Below are 12,654 nucleotides of genomic sequence, written 5' to 3'. Positions count from 1 at the left end.
AACAGTACTTTTGCACTCTCCTGACTTTTCCAATCACATGAACATTCGATTGGAAGCTGTTTTGGACAACTTTTCTTTTCTTCCTGCCAAACACTTGGCAGACATCTCTGCAACTTCTAGAACACGATGGGAGATGTTTTCTGTGCTGGCACAGTTTCTCCTAGCCAGACATAGTGGGAAAGCGTTTTGCTAAGATGTAGACTACAAAAGACACTAAAGACGAAGGTAGGATGCTCTCCGGAGCTAAGAGACGCTCCCGGGCGTCTTTGGGCAGAAGCCGTGCTAAGGAGAGCACTGTGAGCGGCACAATCGTCTTTGCGAGAAGAAGCCGCTTCTTCGGCTCCGAGAGCCGGGTAGAGCGGCAGCTTCGGGAAGGTGAAGAAGCAAGCTGTATACAAGACTGGGATTGTGTGCGCACCTTGCCAACTGATAGAAAACAGTACTTTTGCACTCTCCTGACTTTTCCAATCACATGAACATTCGATTGGAAGCTGTTTTGGACAACTTTTCTTTTCTTCCTGCCAAACACTTGGCAGACATCTCTGCAACTTCTAGAACACGATGGGAGATGTTTTCTGTGCTGGCACAGTTTCTCCTAGCCAGACATAGTGGAAAAGCGTTTTGCTAAGATGTAGACTACAAAAGACGCTAAAGACGAAGGTAGGATGCTCTCCGGAGCTAAGAGCCGCTACCGGGCGTCTTTGGGCAGAAGCCGCGCTAAGGAGAGCACTGTGAGCGGCACAGTCGTCTTTGGGCGAAGAAGCCGCTTCTTCGGCTCCGGGAGCCGGAGAGAGCGGCAGCTTCGGGAAGGTGAAGAAGCAAGCTGTACAACACTGGGATTGTGTGCGCACCTTGCCAACTGATAGAAAACAGTACTTTTGCACTCTCCTGACTTTTCCAATCACATGAACATTCGATTGGAAGCTGTTTTGGACAACTTTTCTTCCTGCCAAACACTTGGCAGACATCTCTGCAACTTCTAGAACACGATGGGAGATGTTTTCTGTGCTGGCACAGTTTTTCCTAGCCAGACATAGTGGAAAAGCGTTTTGCTGATATTTAGACAACAAAAGACGCTAAAGACGAAGGTAGGATGCTCTCCGGAGCTAAGAGCCGCTACCGGGCGTCTTTGGGCAGAAGCCGCGCTAAGGAGAGCACTGTGAGCGGCACAGTCGTCTTTGGGCGAAGAAGCCGCTTCTTCGGCTCCGGGAGCCGGAGAGAGCGGCAGCTTCGGGAAGGTGAAGAAGCAAGCTGTACAACACTGGGATTGTGTGCGCAGCTTGCCAACTGATAGAAAACTGTACTTTTGCACTCTCCTGACTTTTCCAATCACATGAACATTCGATTGGAAGCTGTTTTGGACAACTTTTCTTTTCTTCCTGCCAAACACTTGGCAGACATCTCTGCAACTTCTAGAACACGATGGGAGATGTTTTCTGTGCTGGCACAGTTACTCCTAGCCAGACATAGTGGGAAAGCATTTTGCTAAGATGTAGACTACAAAAGACTCTAAAGACGAAGGTAGGATGCTCTCCGGAGCTAAGAGCCGCTCCCGGGCGTCTTTGGGCAGAAGCCGCGCTAAGGAGAGCACTGTGAGCGGCACGATCGTCTTTGCGCGAAGAAGTTGCTTCTTCGGCTCCAAGAGCCGGAGAGAGCTCCAGCTTCGGGAAGGTGAAGGAGCAAGCTGTACAACACTGGGATTGTGTGTGCACCTTGCCAACTGATAGAAAACAGTACTTTTGCACTCTCCTGACTTTTCCAATCACATGAACATTCGATTGGAAGCTGTTTTGGACAACTTTTCTTCCTGCCAAACACTTGGCAGACATCTCTGCAACTTCTAGAACACGATGGGAGATGTTTTCTGTGCTGGCACAGTTTTTCCTAGCCAGACATAGTGGAAAAGCGTTTTGCTAAGATTTAGACGACAAAAGACGCTAAAGACGGAGGTAGGATGCTCTCCGGAGCTAAGAGCCGCTCCCGGGCGTCTTTGGGCAGAAGCCGCGCTAAGGAGAGCACTGTGAGCGGCACAGTCGTCTTTGGGCGAAGAAGCCGCTTCTTCGGCTCCGGGAGCCGGAGAGAGCGGCAGCTTCGGGAAGGTGAAGAAGCAAGCTGTACAACACTGGGATTGTGTGCGCAGCTTGCCAACTGATAGAAAACTGTACTTTTGCACTCTCCTGACTTTTCCAATCACATGAACATTCGATTGGAAGCTGTTTTGGACAACTTTTCTTTTCTTCCTGCCAAACACTTGGCAGACATCTCTGCAACTTCTAGAACACGATGGGAGATGTTTTCTGTGCTGGCACAGTTTCTCCTTGCCAGATGTAGTGGAAAAGCGTTTTGCTAAGATGTAGACTACAAAAGATGCTAAAGACGAAGGTAGGATGCTCTCCGGAGCTAAGAGCCGCTCCCGGGCATCTTTGGGCAGAAGCCGCGCTAAGGAGAGCACTGTGAGCGGCACAATCGTCTTTGCGCGAACAAGTCGCTTCTTCGGCTCCGGGAGCCGGGGAGAGCGGCAGCTTCGGGAAGGTGAAGGAGCAAGCTGTACAACACTGGGATTGTGTGTGCACCTTGCCAACTGATAGAAAACAGTACTTTTGCACTCTCGTGACCTTTCCAATCACATGAACATTCGATTGGAAGCTGTTTTGGACAACTTTTCTTTTCTTCCTGCCAAACACTTGGCAGACATCTCTGCAACTTCTAGAACACGATGGGAGATGTTTTCTGTGCTGGCACAGTTTCTCCTAGCCAGACATAGTGGGAAAGCGTTTTGCTAAGATGTAGACTACAAAAGACGCTAAAGACGAAGGTAGGATGCTCTCCGGAGCTAAGAGCCGCTCCCAGGCGTCTTTGGGCAGAAGCCGTGCTAAGGAGAGCACTGTGAGCGGCACAATCGTCTTTGCGAGAAGAAGCCGCTTCTTCGGCTCCGGGAGCCGGGGAGAGCGGCAGCTTCGGGAAGGTGAAGAAGCAAGCTGTATACAACACTGGGATTGTGTGCGCACCTTGCCAACTGATAGAAAACAGTACTTTTGCACTCTCCTGACTTTTCCAATCACATGAACATTCGATTGGAAGCTGTTTTGGACAACTTTTCTTTTCTTCCTGCCAAACACTTGGCAGACATCTCTGCAACTTCTAGAACACGATGGGAGATGTTTTCTGTGCTGGCACAGTTTCTCCTAGCCAGACATAGTGGGAAAGCGTTTTGCTAAGATGTAGACTACAGAAGACGCTTAAGACGAAGGTAGGATGCTCTCCGGAGGTAAGAGCCGCTCCCGGGCGTCTTTGGGCAGAAGCCGCGCTAAGGAGAGCACTGTGAGCGGCACAATCGTCTTTGCGCGAAGAAGCCGCTTCTTCGGCTCCGGGAGCCGGAGAGAGCGGCAGCTTCGGGAAGGTGAAGAAGCAAGCTGTACAACACTGGGATTGTGTGCGCAGCTTGCCAACTGATAGAAAACAGTACTTTTGCACTCTCCTGACTTTTCCAATCACATGAACATTCGATTGGAAGCTGTTTTGGACAACTTTCTTTTCTTCCTGCCAAACACTTGGCAGACATCTCTGCAACTTCTAGAACATGATGGGAGATGTTTTCTGTGCTGGCAGAGTTTCTCCAGCCAGACATAGTGGGAAAGCGTTTTGCTAAGGTGTAGACTACAAAAGACGCTAAAGACGAAGGTAGGATGCTCTCCGGAGCTAAGAGCCGCTCCCGGGCGTCTTTGGGCAGAAGCCGCGCTAAGGAGAGCACTGTGAGCGGCACAATCGTCTTTGCGCGAAGAAGCGGCTTCTTCGGCTCCGGGAGCCGGGGAGAGCGGCAGCTTCGGGAAGGTGAAGAAGCAAGCTGTATACAACACTGGGATTGTGTGCGCACCTTGCCAACTGCTAGAAAACAGTACTTTTGCACTCTCCTGACTTTTCCAATCACATGAACATTCGATTGGAAGCTGTTTTGGACACCTTTTCTTTTCTTCCTGCCAAACACTTGGCAGACATCTCTGCAACTTCTAGAACACGATGGGAGATGTTTTCTGTGCTGGCACAGTTTCTCCTAGCCAGACATAGTGAGAAAGCGTTTTGCTAAGATGTTGACTACAAAAGACGCTAAAGACGAAGGTAGGATGCTCTCCGGAGCTAAGAGCCGCTCCCGGGCGTCTTTGGGCAGAAGCCGCGCTAACGAGAGCACTGTGAGCGGCACAGTCGTCTTTGCGCGAAGAAGCCGCTTCTTCGGCTCCGGGAGCCGGAGAGAGCTCCAGCTTCGGGAAGGTGAAGAAGCAAGCTGTACAACACTGGGATTGTGTGTGCACCTTGCCAACTGATAGAAAACAGTACTTTTGCACTCTCCTGACTTTTCCAATCACATGAACATTCGATTGGAAGCTGTTTTGGACAACTTTTCTTCCTGCCAAACACTTGGCAGACATCTCTGCAACTTCTAGAACACGATGGGAGATGTTTTCTGTGCTGGCACAGTTTTTCCTAGCCAGACATAGTGGAAAAGCGTTTTGCTAAGATTTAGACGACAAAAGACGCTAAAGACGGAGGTAGGATGCTCTCCGGAGCTAAGAGCCGCTCCCGGGCGTCTTTGGGCAGAAGCCGCGCTAAGGAGAGCACTGTGAGCGGCACAGTCGTCTTTGGGCGAAGAAGCCGCTTCTTCGGCTCCGGGAGCCGGAGAGAGCGGCAGCTTCGGGAAGGTGAAGAAGCAAGCTGTACAACACTGGGATTGTGTGCGCAGCTTGCCAACTGATAGAAAACTGTACTTTTGCACTCTCCTGACTTTTCCAATCACATGAACATTCGATTGGAAGCTGTTTTGGACAACTTTTCTTTTCTTCCTGCCAAACACTTGGCAGACATCTCTGCAACTTCTAGAACACGATGGGAGATGTTTTCTGTGCTGGCACAGTTTCTCCTTGCCAGATGTAGTGGAAAAGCGTTTTGCTAAGATGTAGACTACAAAAGATGCTAAAGACGAAGGTAGGATGCTCTCCGGAGCTAAGAGCCGCTCCCGGGCATCTTTGGGCAGAAGCCGCGCTAAGGAGAGCACTGTGAGCGGCACAATCGTCTTTGCGCGAACAAGTCGCTTCTTCGGCTCCGGGAGCCGGGGAGAGCGGCAGCTTCGGGAAGGTGAAGGAGCAAGCTGTACAACACTGGGATTGTGTGTGCACCTTGCCAACTGATAGAAAACAGTACTTTTGCACTCTCGTGACCTTTCCAATCACATGAACATTCGATTGGAAGCTGTTTTGGACAACTTTTCTTTTCTTCCTGCCAAACACTTGGCAGACATCTCTGCAACTTCTAGAACACGATGGGAGATGTTTTCTGTGCTGGCACAGTTTCTCCTAGCCAGACATAGTGGGAAAGCGTTTTGCTAAGATGTAGACTACAAAAGACGCTAAAGACGAAGGTAGGATGCTCTCCGGAGCTAAGAGCCGCTCCCAGGCGTCTTTGGGCAGAAGCCGTGCTAAGGAGAGCACTGTGAGCGGCACAATCGTCTTTGCGAGAAGAAGCCGCTTCTTCGGCTCCGGGAGCCGGGGAGAGCGGCAGCTTCGGGAAGGTGAAGAAGCAAGCTGTATACAACACTGGGATTGTGTGCGCACCTTGCCAACTGATAGAAAACAGTACTTTTGCACTCTCCTGACTTTTCCAATCACATGAACATTCGATTGGAAGCTGTTTTGGACAACTTTTCTTTTCTTCCTGCCAAACACTTGGCAGACATCTCTGCAACTTCTAGAACACGATGGGAGATGTTTTCTGTGCTGGCACAGTTTCTCCTAGCCAGACATAGTGGGAAAGCGTTTTGCTAAGATGTAGACTACAGAAGACGCTTAAGACGAAGGTAGGATGCTCTCCGGAGGTAAGAGCCGCTCCCGGGCGTCTTTGGGCAGAAGCCGCGCTAAGGAGAGCACTGTGAGCGGCACAATCGTCTTTGCGCGAAGAAGCCGCTTCTTCGGCTCCGGGAGCCGGAGAGAGCGGCAGCTTCGGGAAGGTGAAGAAGCAAGCTGTACAACACTGGGATTGTGTGCGCAGCTTGCCAACTGATAGAAAACAGTACTTTTGCACTCTCCTGACTTTTCCAATCACATGAACATTCGATTGGAAGCTGTTTTGGACAACTTTCTTTTCTTCCTGCCAAACACTTGGCAGACATCTCTGCAACTTCTAGAACATGATGGGAGATGTTTTCTGTGCTGGCAGAGTTTCTCCAGCCAGACATAGTGGGAAAGCGTTTTGCTAAGGTGTAGACTACAAAAGACGCTAAAGACGAAGGTAGGATGCTCTCCGGAGCTAAGAGCCGCTCCCGGGCGTCTTTGGGCAGAAGCCGCGCTAAGGAGAGCACTGTGAGCGGCACAATCGTCTTTGCGCGAAGAAGCGGCTTCTTCGGCTCCGGGAGCCGGGGAGAGCGGCAGCTTCGGGAAGGTGAAGAAGCAAGCTGTATACAACACTGGGATTGTGTGCGCACCTTGCCAACTGCTAGAAAACAGTACTTTTGCACTCTCCTGACTTTTCCAATCACATGAACATTCGATTGGAAGCTGTTTTGGACACCTTTTCTTTTCTTCCTGCCAAACACTTGGCAGACATCTCTGCAACTTCTAGAACACGATGGGAGATGTTTTCTGTGCTGGCACAGTTTCTCCTAGCCAGACATAGTGAGAAAGCGTTTTGCTAAGATGTTGACTACAAAAGACGCTAAAGACGAAGGTAGGATGCTCTCCGGAGCTAAGAGCCGCTCCCGGGCGTCTTTGGGCAGAAGCCGCGCTAACGAGAGCACTGTGAGCGGCACAGTCGTCTTTGCGCGAAGAAGCCGCTTCTTCGGCTCCGGGAGCCGGAGAGAGCTCCAGCTTCGGGAAGGTGAAGAAGCAAGCTGTACAACACTGGGATTGTGTGCGCAGCTTGCCAACTGATAGAAAACTGTACTTTTGCACTCTCCTGACTTTTCCAATCACATGAACATTCGATTGGAAGCTGTTTTGGACAACTTTTCTTTTCTTCCTGCCAAACACTTGGCAGACATCTCTGCAACTTCTAGAACACGATGGGAGATGTTTTCTGTGCTAGCACAGTTTCTCCTAGCCAGACATAGTGGGAAAGCATTTTGCTAAGATGTAGACTACAAAAGACTCTAAAGACGAAGGTAGGATGCTCTCCGGAGCTAAGAGCCGCTCCCGGGCATCTTTGGGCAGAAGCCGCGCTAAGGAGAGCACTGTGAGCGGCACAATCGTCTTTGCGTGAAGAAGCCGCTTCTTCGGCTCCGGGAGCCGGAGAGAGCGGCAGCTTCGGGAAGGTGAAGAAGCAAGCTGTACAACACTGGGATTGTGTGCACAGCTTGCCAACTGATAGAAAACAGTACTTTTGCACTCTCCTGACTTTTCCAATCACATGAACATTCGATTGGAAGCTGTTTTGGACAACTTTTCTTTTCTTCCTGCCAAACATTGGCAGACCTCAGTGCAACGTCTAAAACACGATGGGAGATATTTTCTGTGCTGGCACAGTTTCTCCTTTCCAGATATAGTGGAAAAGCTTTTTGCTAAGATGTAGACTACAAAAGATGCTAAAGACGAAGGTAGGATGCTCTCCGGAGCTAAGAGCCGCTCCCGGGCATCTTTGGGCAGAAGCCGCGCTAAGGAGAGCACTGTGAGCGGCACAATCGTCTTTGCGCGAAGAAGTCGCTTCTTCGGCTCCGGGAGCCGGAGAGAGCACCAGCTTTGGGAAGGTGAAGGAGCGAGCTGTACAACACTGGGATTGTGTGTGCACCTTGCCAACTGATAGTAAACAGTACTTTTGCACTCTCCTGACTTTTCCAATCACATGAACATTCGATTGGAAGCTGTTTTGGACAACTTTTCTTTTCTTCCTGCCAAACACTTGGCAGACATCTCTGCAACTTCTAGAACACGATGGGAGATGTTTTCTGTGCTGGCACAGTTTCTCCTAGCCAGACATAGTGGGAAAGCGTTTTGCTAAGATGTAGACTACAAAAGACGCTAAAGACGAAGGTAGGATGCTCTCCGGAGCTAAGAGCCGCTCCCGGGCGTCTTTGGGCAGAAGCCGTGCTAAGGAGAGCACTGTGAGCGGCACAATCGTCTTTGCGCGAAGAAGTCGCTTCTTCGGCTCCGGGAGCCGGAGAGAGCTCCAGCTTCGGGAAGGTGAAGGAGCAAGCTGTACAACACTGGGATTGTGTGTGCACCTTGCCAACTGATAGAAAACAGTACTTTTGCACTCTCCTGACTTTTTCAATCACATGAACATTCGATTGGAAGCTGTTTTGGACAACTTTTCTTTTCTTCCTGCCAAACACTTGGCAGACATCTCTGCAAATTCTAGAACACGATGGGAGATGTTTTCTGTGCTGGCACAGTTTCTCCTAGCCAGACATAGTGGGAAAGCATTTTGCTAAGATGTAGACTACAAAAGACTCTAAAGACGAAGGTAAGATGCACTCCGGAGCTAAGAGCCGCTCCCGGGCGTCTTTGGGCAGAAGCCGCGCTAAGGAGAGCACTGTGAGCGGCACAATCGTCTTTGCGCGAAGAAGTCGCTTCTTCGGCTCCAGGAGCCGGAGAGAGCTCCAGCTTCGGGAAGGTGAAGGAGCAAGCTGTACAACACTGGGATTGTGTGTGCACCTTGCCAACTGATAGAAAACAGTACTTTTGCACTCTCCTGACTTTTCCAATCACATGAACATTCGATTGGAAGCTGTTTTGGACAACTTTTCTTTTCTTCCTGCCAAACATTGGCAGACCTCAGTGCAACGTCTAAAACACGATGGGAGATATTTTCTGTGCTGGCACAGTTTCTCATTTCCAGATATAGTGGAAAAGCTTTTTGCTAAGATGTAGACTACAAAAGATGCTAAAGACGAAGGTAGGATGCTCTCCGGAGCTAAGAGCCGCTCCCGGGCATCTTTGGGCAGAAGCCGCGCTAAGGAGAGCACTGTGAGCGGCACAATCGTCTTTGCGCGAAGAAGTCGCTTCTTCGGCTCCGGGAGCCGGAGAGAGCACCAGCTTTGGGAAGGTGAAGGAGCGAGCTGTACAACACTGGGATTGTGTGTGCACCTTGCCAACTGATAGTAAACAGTACTTTTGCACTCTCCTGACTTTTCCAATCACATGAACATTCGATTGGAAGCTGTTTTGGACAACTTTTCTTTTCTTCCTGCCAAACACTTGGCAGACATCTCTGCAACTTCTAGAACACGATGGGAGATGTTTTCTGTGCTGGCACAGTTTCTCCTAGCCAGACATAGTGGGAAAGCGTTTTGCTAAGATGTAGACTACAAAAGACGCTAAAGACGAAGGTAGGATGCTCTCCGGAGCTAAGAGCCGCTCCCGGGCGTCTTTGGGCAGAAGCCGTGCTAAGGAGAGCACTGTGAGCGGCACAATCGTCTTTGCGCGAAGAAGTCGCTTCTTCGGCTCCGGGAGCCGGAGAGAGCTCCAGCTTCGGGAAGGTGAAGGAGCAAGCTGTACAACACTGGGATTGTGTGTGCACCTTGCCAACTGATAGAAAACAGTACTTTTGCACTCTCCTGACTTTTTCAATCACATGAACATTCGATTGGAAGCTGTTTTGGACAACTTTTCTTTTCTTCCTGCCAAACACTTGGCAGACATCTCTGCAAATTCTAGAACACGATGGGAGATGTTTTCTGTGCTGGCACAGTTTCTCCTAGCCAGACATAGTGGGAAAGCATTTTGCTAAGATGTAGACTACAAAAGACTCTAAAGACGAAGGTAAGATGCACTCCGGAGCTAAGAGCCGCTCCCGGGCGTCTTTGGGCAGAAGCCGCGCTAAGGAGAGCACTGTGAGCGGCACAATCGTCTTTGCGCGAAGAAGTCGCTTCTTCGGCTCCGGGAGCCGGAGAGAGCTCCAGCTTCGGGAAGGTGAAGGAGCAAGCTGTACAACACTGGGATTCTGTGTGCACCTTGCCAACTGATAGAAAACAGTACTTTTGCACTCTCGTGACTTTTCCAATCACATGAACATTCGATTGGAAGCTGTTTTGGACAATTTTTCTTTTCTTCCTGCCAAACACTTGGCAGACATCTCTGCAACTTCTAGAACACGATGGGAGATGTTTTCTGTGCTGGCACAGTTTCTCCTAGTCAGACATAGTGGGAAAGCATTTTGCTAAGATGTAGACTACAAAAGACTCTAAAGACGAAGGTAGGATGCACTCCGGAGCTAAGAGCCGCTCCCGGGCATCTTTGGGCAGAAGCCGCGCTAAGGAGAGCACTGTGAGCGGCACAATCGTCTTTGCGCGAAGAAGCTGCTTCTTCGGCTCCGGGAGCCGGAGAGAGCGGCAGCTTCGGGAAGGTGAAGAAGCAAGCTGTACAACACTGGGATTGTGTGCGCACCTTGCCAACTGATAGAAAACAGTACTTTTGCACTCTCCTGACTTTTCCAATCACATGAACATTCGATTGGAAGCTGTTTTGGACAACTTTTCTTTTCTTCCTGCCAAACATTGGCAGACCTCAGTGCAACGTCTAAAACACGATGGGAGATGTTTTCTGTGCTGGCACAGTTTCTCCTTTCCAGATATAGTGGAAAAGCTTTTTGCTAAGATGTAGACTACAAAAGATGCTAAAGACGAAGGTAGGATGCTCTCCGGAGCTAAGAGCCGCTCCCGGGCATCTTTGGGCAGAAGCCGCGCTAAGGAGAGCACTGTGAGCGGCACAATCGTCTTTGCGCGAAGAAGTCGCTTCTTCGGCTCCGGGAGCCGGAGAGAGCTCCAGCTTCGGGAAGGTGAAGGAGCGAGCTGTACAACACTGGGATTGTGTGCGCACCTTGCCAACTGATAGTAAACAGTACTTTTGCACTCTCCTGACTTTTCCAATCACATGAACATTCGATTGGAAGCTGTTTTGGACAACTTTTCTTTTCTTCCTGCCAAACACTTGGCAGACATCTCTGCAACTTCTAGAACACGATGGGAGATGTTTTCTGTGCTGGCACAGTTTCTCCTAGCCAGACATAGTGGGAAAGCGTTTTGCTAAGATGTAGACTACAAAAGACGCTAAAGACGAAGGTAGGATGCTCTCCGGAGCTAAGAGCCGCTCCCGGGCGTCTTTGGGCAGAAGTCGTGCTAAGGAGAGCACTGTGAGCGGCACAATCGTCTTTGCGAGAAGAAGCCGCTTCTTCGGCTCCAGGAGCCGGGGAGAGCGGCAGCTTCAGGAAGGTGAAGAAGCAAGCTGTATACAACACTGGGATTGTGTGCGCACCTGGCCAACTGATAGAAAACAGTACTTTTGCACTCTCCTGACTTTTCCAATCACATGAACATTCGATTGGAAGCTGTTTTGGACAACTTTTCTTTTCTTCTGTCCAAACATTGGCAGACCTCGGTGCAACGTCTAAAACACGATGGGAGATGTTTTCTGTGGTGGCACAGTTTCTCCTTGCCAGATGTAGTGGAAAATCGTTTTGCTGAGATGTAGATGAGAAGAGACGCTAAAGACGATGGTAGGATGCTCTCCGGAGCGAAGAGCCGCTCCCGGGCGTCTTTGGGCAGAAGCCGCGCTAAGGAGAGCACTGTGAGCGGCACAATCGTCTTTGCGCGAAGAAGCCGCTTCTTCGGCTCCGGGAGCCGGAGAGAGCGGCAGCTTCGGGAAGGTGAAGAAGCAAGCTGTACAACACTGGGATTGTGTGCGCAGCTTGCCAACTGATAGAAAACAGTACTTTTGCACTCTCCTGACTTTTCCAATCACATGAACATTCGATTGGAAGCTGTTTTGGACAACTTTCTTTTCTTCCTGCCAAACACTTGGCAGACATCTCTGCAACTTCTAGAACATGATGGGAGATGTTTTCTGTGCTGGCACAGTTTTTCCTAGCCAGACATAGTGGGAAAGCGTTTTGCTAAGATGTAGACTACAAAAGACGCTAAAGACGAAGGTAGGATGCTCTCCGGAGCTAAGAGCCGCTCCCGGGCGTCTTTGGGCAGAAGCCGCGCTAAGGAGAGCACTGTGAGCGGCACAATCGTCTTTGCGCGAAGAAGCCGCTTCTTCGGCTCCGGGAGCCGGGGAGAGCGGCAGCATCGGGAAGGTGAAGAAGCAAGCTGTACAACACTGGGATTGTGTGCGCACCTTGGCAACTGATAGAAAACAGTACTTTTGCACTCTCCTGACTTTTCCAATCACATGAACATTCGATTGGAAGCTGTTTTGGACAACTTTTCTTTTCTTCTGTCCAAACATTGGCAGACCTCGGTGCAACTTCTAGAACACGATAGGAGATGTTTTGTGTTCTGGCACAGTTTCTCCTTGCCAGATGTAGTGGAAAAGCTTTTTTCCGAGATGTAGATGAGAAGAGACGCTAAAGACGAAGGTAGGATGCTCTCCGGAGCTAAGAGCCGCTCCCGGGCGTCTTTGGGCAGAAGCCGCGCTAAGGAGAGCACTGTGAGCGGCACAATCGTCTTTGCGCGAAGAAGCCGCTTCTTCGGCTCCGAGAACCGGAGAGAGCGGCAGCTTCGGGAAGGTGAAGAAGCAAGCTGTACAACACTGGGATTATGTGCGCAGCTTGCCAACTGATAGAAAACTGTACTTTTTCACTCTCCTGACTTTTCCAATCACATGAATATTCGATTGGAAGATGTTATGGACAACTTTTCTTTTCTTCCTGCCAAACACTTGGCAGACATCTCTG

The sequence above is a fragment of the Melospiza melodia genome, chromosome W, assembly GCF_035770615.1.
Source record: "Melospiza melodia melodia isolate bMelMel2 chromosome W, bMelMel2.pri, whole genome shotgun sequence".
NCBI classification, from domain to species: Eukaryota; Metazoa; Chordata; class Aves; order Passeriformes; family Passerellidae; genus Melospiza; species Melospiza melodia.
Note: the sequence above shows the minus strand (reverse complement) of the source record.